The sequence below is a fragment of the Macaca mulatta genome, chromosome 1 (assembly GCF_049350105.2).
Source record: "Macaca mulatta isolate MMU2019108-1 chromosome 1, T2T-MMU8v2.0, whole genome shotgun sequence".
Classification (NCBI taxonomy): Eukaryota; Metazoa; Chordata; class Mammalia; order Primates; family Cercopithecidae; genus Macaca; species Macaca mulatta.
Genome location: NC_133406.1, coordinates 109284610 through 109293033, shown reverse-complemented (window position 1 = coordinate 109293033; position 8424 = coordinate 109284610).

Below are 8424 nucleotides of genomic sequence, written 5' to 3'. Positions count from 1 at the left end.
GCTAAAGGGAAATGAAATTAGAAATAATGGGGATTATCAGAAAAAATTAACAACACTGTAAGTGGTAAATATCTAGGATAAAATAAAAAAGACTGCATTTTAGTTTAAGTTATCTAAAATATAAGTACTTAACAAATTATAAGAATTTTTGTGGGATTTTTAAAATGTACATTGATATAATGCCTACACATCCATCCTAGAAATGATTGGACATTTATGGGATATAAATGAAGAGATAGGACAACCATCTTATAAATGATTGAAGGGGTGGACATATATGTACCTATTAATTTCAAGATTCTACATTTTCAGTGGAGAGGCAGAGTATCAATTTTAAGTAGGCCATGAAAGGTTAAGAATGTATATTTTAACCTCTAGATCAACTGTTGAAAACAATACAAGAATGTATTACTAAAAAGAAAACAGATACATTAAGATGGAATGCTAAAAGAATTCAAATGATTCAAAAGAGAAAAAGGAGAAAAAATGAACAAAAAATGGTGGAGCAAATGGAAAATAAAAAATTTTTAAATTCAACCATATTAATAATTGCCTTAACTATGAATAGTATAAGAATTTTAACTGAAGAAAAATATTATCTAAATAGATTTTTATTAAAAGTAAGGCCAATGTATATGATGCTTACTAAAAGCTCACATGAAAAATAAAAACACAAATAGATTGAAAGTAAAAACGATGGAAAAAGATATGTTATTTAAACAGTAAACATACGAGAGCTGAAGAGGTTACATTACTACTGAATTAATAAACTTTAAGACAAACAATATTATTAGACATAAATAAGGTGTTTTATTATAATGAAAGGGACAGTTTCAAGAAGACATTAACATGTGTGCATTTCTTACTAGGGTCTCGAAATATATGAAGCAAAAATTTATGGTATAAAAGCAGAAATAGAGTAATTCCACAATCATGGTAAAAATTTTTTAACATTCCTTTCTCAGCCAATGGTAAAATGAGATAAAAACACAAAAAATTTGAACAACACTCTCAACTTTCTTGCCTTAATTAATTGATATTTATAGAACACACTATTCTGAAATTGTAGAATATACATTATTTTCAAGTGCACATGGTATGTCACCAAGAGAGAACATATGCCAGGCCACAAAACAAGTGTTGATAAATCTGAAAGGATTGAAATAATATTATGTTCTCCAACCACAAAGTAATTAAATTACAAGTCAGTATCAATAAGATATTTAGGAAAATCTCAAATACTTGAGAATTAACAACATATTTTAAAACAGCAATGTGTTGAAGAAAAAATGAGTATTAGAAATTATTTGGTACGAAATGAAATACTAAAATATGTACAAGTAATCTAAAAGAATGCTGGAAGGGAAAAGAAAAAAAAATCAGAGGAAAACAAGAAGCAAATAATAAGATGGAAGGCCTAAATCTAACCATATCAAGGAGGACAATATTTGTGAGACACAGCTAAATGAGCATTAGGAGGAAAACTGATAGCTTTTAATGCTTACACGCAGAAGAATGAAACTAGACACCTATCTCTCACCATATACAAAAAACAACTCAAAATGATTAAAGACTTAAATGTAAGACCTGAAACTAAAACTACTGGGAAAAAAACAAAGGGAAAATATTTCAGGACGTTTGTCCAGGCAAAAATTTTATGAACGAGGCATTAAAAGCACAGGCCACAAAAGCAAAAATAGACAAATGGGATTTCATAAAACCAAAAAGCTTCTGCACAGCAAAGGAAGCACTCAACAGAATAAAGAGACAAACTATTCGTCTGTCAAATGATTAATATACAGGATAAATAAGAAACTCAAACAACTCCACAGCAAAAACCAAACAAACAAAAACAATCTGATTTAAAAACGGACAAAAATCTGAATACACATTTCTCAAAAGAAGACATGCACATGACCAAACTAGCATATGAAAAAATTCTCAACATCATTAAGAGAAATGCAAGCCAAAACCACAATGAGACATCATGTCACGCCAATTAAAATGGCTACTATGAAAAGGACAAAAAATAACAAATGCTGGTGAGGATGCAAAGAGTAACGAACTATTGGTGAGAATATAAATTAGTATAGCCACTATTGAAAAGAGTATGAAGGTTTTTCAAAAAGCTACAAATAGGCCGGGAGCAGTGGCTCATGCCTGTAATCCCAGCACTTTGGGAGGCCAAGGCTGGTGGATCACTGGCAGTCAGGAGTTTGAGACCAGCCTAGCCAACATGGTGAAATCCCATCTCTATTAAAACTGCAAAAATTAGCCAGGCGGAGTGGCAGACGCCTGTAATACCAGCTACTTGGGAGGCTGAGGCTGGAGAATCGCTTGAACCCAGGAGGCGGAGGTTGCAGTGAGCCAAGATTACGCCATTGCACTCTAGCCTGGGAAAGAAACATCTCTGAGTGGATTCCCTGCTTTAGCATAAATGGAACAGAATAGTACAGAAGTAGACTCACATTTATATAGGCAATTGGTTGTTTACAACAATGAAAAGGTAAGTCAAAGGAAAAACAAAAAACAGATAATCTTCAAAACAGGGTGCTAAGATCATTGGATATTTGTGTGGGAAAAAATTGACATCAACCCTGACCTCATGCTGTGATAAAAATTTACTTAGGATGCCTTACATAGCTAAACACAAGAGCTAAAATATTACATTTCTAGAATAAAATGTAGAAGATAATCTTTATGACATTTGGTCAGAGAAGTAGTTCTAAACAGGACACATAAGGCATGAACTACAAGAAAAAATGATAAATTCCATCATATGAAAAAATTTGAACTTACAAATTATGGTTAAGAAAATGTAAAGGCAAGTCACAAAATGGGAGAAAATACTTGGTAGGCATTTATCTGACAAAGTTATATTGTACTGTAAATTTTAAAACTTCATATTTTCTTGCTTCCTCAACAACCCACAAACAGGCTGAAAGCATCCTGCCCAGACAACCAGGTGCAACAGTGTGGTAAGATTGGTCCCTGCCACAAGTTTCCTTTCCCAACCTCTCCTGACCATAACCTAGTAACGTTTCAACACACCAGTAAAATCTTTCTTGTGTATCCCTTTTCTTGTGTGTCTCAACCTGAGTTCCAATAAAGGCACTTACCCTCTGGTGTTCGCCTGCTCTCTGCTCCCCACTTGCTTGGCTGAGCCTTTTTCCTTGGTGCTCTTTTCCACATCACTCCCTCTCAGCATGCAGTGACTCTGTCCCTCTAGGACCTTAAGTATAAGAAACTTGTTTTTCCCTTTGCCTCTTCTGTGTCCCCCTTGTGGTTGACCAGACTGACCATCACCAAAAATAACTCCTGCAACCACATACTAAGAAGACAACCCAAATTAACAAGAGGCAAAATAAAGTTTATTCAGTAAATAGTGTTGGACCAACTGGGTACTTATAAGAAAAACAAATCAATATTTTTTTTTCTCACTATACACAACATGAAAAAAATCACTCTAAGTGGATTATAGATTTAAGTGTAAAAGTAAAACTATAATATTTCTAGGAAACACAGAAAGGAATATTTTTGTATGTTTTAGATTAATACATCATAGTTGTACATTTTGGGGGTATGTGTAATATTTGATACATGTATACACTGTGTAATAATCAAAGACATGTGATTGGGATATCCATCATCTCAAACATTTATCTTGCTTTGTATTGGAAACATTTTATTTCTTCTGGATGTTTTAAAATGTTCAATATATTATTTTATTTTAAAATATATAATTTATTATTTATTTTCACTAAAATTTCCCTACTTTGCTATTGAATACTAGAATTTATTCTTTCTAGCTAACTGTATTTTTGTACACATTAACCAACTTCTCTTCATAACTCTCTCTCCCTTTCCCTTCCCAGCCTCTGGTAACTATCATTCTACTCTCTGTCTTCATGAAATCCACTTTTTTGGCTCCCATGTATGAGTGAGAACATGCAATAACTGTCTTTCTGTGCCTGGCTTATTTAACTTGATATGATGACCTCCACTTCCATCCATGTTGCTACAAATGACAGGATTTCATTCTTTCTTATGGCTGTATAATATTCCATTGTGTATACGTGCCACGTTTTCTCTGTTCATTCATTTGTTGATGGGCACTTAAGTTGATTCTATATCTTTTCTATTGTTCATAGTACTGTGATACACATGGGAATGTCAGTATCCCTTCAATATATTGACTTCCTTTCTTTTGGATATACACAGTAGCAGGATTGCTGGATGGTAGAACAGTTCTATTTTTAGTTTTTTGAGGAATCTACATACTATTCTCCGTTGTGACTTTACTAATTTATATTCCCACCAAAAGTGTGTGAGAGTTCCCCTGTCTCCACATCATCACCAGCACCTGTTAGTTCCTGTCTTTTTGATAAAAGCAATTTTATCTGGAGTAAGATAATACCTCGCTGTAGTTTTGATTTGCATTCTCCTGATGATTAGTGATGTTGAGCATATTTTTCATGTATTTGTTGGCCATTGTATGTCTTCTTTTGAGAAGTGTTTATTCAGATCTTTTGCACATTTTTAAATTAAATTATTTGCTTTTTTTTTCTACTGAGTTGTTTGAGCTCTTTATAAATTCTGGTTTATTAATCCCTTGTCAGATTAGTGGTTTGCAAATATTTTCTCCCATTCTATAGGTTGTGTCTTCCTTCACTTGCTGATTGTTTCCTTTGCTGTGCAGAAGCTTTTTAGCTTGATGGAATACCATTTGTCTATTTCTTGCTTTGATTGACTGTGCTTGTGAGGTTTTACACAGAAAATTTTTGCCCAAACCGATGTCCTGGAGTATTTTCCCAATGTTTTCTTCTAGTAGTTTCACAGTTTCGGGTCTTAGCTTTAAGCCTTTAATCTATTTTTGTGTGTGGATGGTAAGAGATACAGATCTAAGATTCATTCTTTTGATTATAGCTAACCAAATTTCCCAGCACCATTTATTAAAGAGGTTGTCCTTCTTATCACATTTGTTGAACATGAATTTGCTATAAATGTGTGGATTCATACATGGATTTCCTATTCTACTCCATTGGTCTGTGTGTCTATTTTTATGCCAGTACCATGCTGATTTGGTTACTATAGCTTTGTCATAAATTTTAAAGTTATACAGTGTGATGCCTCCAGATTTGTTCTTTTTTCTCAGAATTGCTTCAGCTAATTAGGGTCTTTTATGGTTCCACATAAATTGTAAGACTTTTAAAAATTTCTGTGAAGAATGTCATTGGTATTTTGATAGGGATTGCATTGAAGCTGTAAATTGTTTGAGGGTAGTATTGCCATTCTAATAATATCAATTCTTCCAACTTAATTATGATTTTTTTTTTCGTTTTTGTGTCCTTTTCAGTTTTATTCATTAGTATTTCCAGTCAAAGGCTTTTAGATAAAACTCCCATCTCCCTGGGACAGAGCACCTGGGGGAAGCGGCTGCTGTGGGCAGAGCTTTGGCAGACTTGTTCTTGCCTGCTGGCTCTGAAGAGAGCAGTGCATCTCCCAGCACAGTGCCTCCTCAAATGGCAGTCTGACCCCTGTGCCTCCTGACTGAGAGAAACCTCCCAGCAGGGTTTGACAGACACCTCATACAAGAGAGCTCCAGCTGGCATCTGGTGGGTGCTCCTCTGGGACAAATCTTCCAGAGGAAGAAAGAGGCAGCAATCTTTGCTCTTCTGCAGCCTCTGCTGGCAATACCCAGGCAAACAGGGTGTGGAGTGGACCTCCAACAAACTCCTGCAGACCTGCAACAGAGGGGTCTGACTGTTAGAAGGAAAACCGACAAACAGAAAGGAATAGCATCAACATCAACAAAAAGAACTTCCACACTGAAACCCCATCCTAAGGTCACCAACACCAGAGAACAAAGATAGATAAATCCATGAATATGAGAAAAAACCAGAGCAAAAACGCTGAAAATTCCAAAAACTAGAATGCTTCTTCTCCTCCAAAGGATCATGACTCCTCACCACCAAGGGAACAAAACTAGATGGAGAATGAGTTTGATGAATTGAACGTTGGCCAGACCCAGGGCCTCACTGCTTTGTGCAGTCTCAGAACTTGGTGTCCTGCATCCCAGCTATGGCTAAAGGGGCCAACATACAGTTTAGGCCATTGCTTCAAAGGGTGAAAGCTCCAACCCTTAGTGGCTTCCACGTGGTCTTGGGCCTGCAGGTACACAGAACTTAAGAATTGAGATTTGGGAATCTCTGCCTAGATTTCGGAGGATGTATGGAAACTCCTAGATGTCCAGGCAGATGTCTGCTGCAGGGATGAAATACTCATGGAGAAGCTCTGCTAGTGCAGTGCAGAAAGGAAATGTGGGGTTGGAGCCCCCACACAGAATCCCTACTGGGGCACTGCCTAATAGAGCTGTGAGAAGAGCCCAGCATCCTCTAGACCCCAGAATTGTAGGTCCACTGACAGCTTGCGTTGTGCACCTGGAAAAGCTGCAGACACTCAATGACAACCATGAAAGCAGCTAGGGTGGGGGCTGTACCCTGCAAAGTCACAGGAACAGAGCTGTCCAAGGCCATGGAAGCCCACTCTTTGCATCAGTGTGCCCTGGATATGTGACATGGAGTCAAAGGAGATTATGTTGGAGCTTTAAGATGTAATGACTGTCCCATTGAATTTTGGACCTGCATGGGACCTGTAGCCCCTTTGTTTGGGCCAATTTCTCCCATTTAAAATTGAAGCATTTATCCAATGCCTGTACCCTCATTATATCTTGGAAGTAACTGATTGCTTTTAATTTCACAGGCTCCTAGTTGGAAGGGACTTGCCTTGTCTCAGATGAGACTTTGGACTTGGCTTTTTGTGTTAAGGCTGGAATGAGTTAAGACTTTAAGGGACTATGGGGAAGGCATGATTGTATTTTGAAATGTGAAAACATGGTATTTGGAAGAGGTCAGGGGCAGAATGATATGGTTTCACTCTGTGTCCCCACCCAAATCTGATCTTGATAAAATTAAAATAACCTTTTTAATATACTTTAGTGACAAAACCTAAGCTTCTCATGTGGCTTTGTCTTTGGTAATCTATGAGTGAGAATAGGCTCTGATGTAAAGATATACTAAAAGGGTAAGTGTGAGAAAGACACTGGAAACTGGTACTTTTTCCAATGGTCTTTTATTTTCAAAGGCTCCATTAAAATTACTGTTTTTTAGATTTCTGGGCTATGGGTTTTTAGTTGTGAATTCAAAGGGAAAAGTCAAGTAGAGCAATGCATGAGAATAATTCATTTTACAGGGCAATCAGAATTTGCACTTTTGTTATATCTGAAATGTACAGTTAGGACTCACTCCTCTTTCCACTCACATACTCTGATTTGAACAGGGTTAAGTGTTACAAAGACATGGAAAATCTTGAACTTTGTCCTTTCCTGGATTAAAAATCTAGAAAATGGATAAACAATGATAAAAGATGAGAGGTCCCTTAGAGAAAGTTCACTATAAGGCACAAAGGGACCTGGCAAGGTAATTCCAAATCAGCAGCAAGGTGTGAGAGGAGGAGAGCCTCCATGTACAGTCTGGTGGTTAGTACACAAACCTGTTTATATATTTTTACCATCGAGAAAAAAACAGCAGAGTGTATCACATAGAAGACAGAGACATTTGCCTCCTCCCTCTTCAAGGGAACTTAAAATTTTAATGCCAATATGAACACGAACTGGCAGAGATCAGCATCTCAGTATAGGCAGGACATCGTGCCCTGCTCTCAAAGGCCAGGATAAGGGTAAGAGAGGCCAGTGGGAGCAGTGTGGATTGATCATCACATTTTTTGAGGCCAGCAGCTGTGGCTTAGCTGGCTTTGCTGGTAGTAATGGAGGACAAAAGTGCCTTCTGGTGAAACTCAGCTTCTATAGTGATGGAATCCAAGGGTAGTAGAGTTTATGGTGACCCTGTAGTGTATCTCCAGAAATGGTGATTGGTTGAATGCTTGTAAGACATTCCTTAGGGACTCCAAGGAATATTGATTAGAGAAAGATGTGGTGCTTTGAAAGGACTTGGTGTTCCTACATGAACCAAGTGAAGGCTTAGAATTAACAACATTCAGAGATTAATGTTAATATAATCTCAGTTGTCCCTATGACTTGAGGTGTTCAGAGATATTTGGAAACATCAGGATTTCAGAATGGAGGTGAAGTCACTAAAAATTGTTGGTACATTTTCATTTTTGTCACATTAAAAATTCAAGACACTGTGGAAAGAGTTTTTGACAGTGATAGCTAGGAAAACATTAAAACAGATATTTTACACAAGTAAATACTAAACAGCAATAAAAACAAATGAACTATAGCAACATGCAACCATATGGATGAATCTTAGAAATAGAACATGAAGAGAAAATACCAAAAATATTATCTACAACAATATGGTCTTTAACTTATAGTTAAAACTAATATAAAAACATATTAAGGAA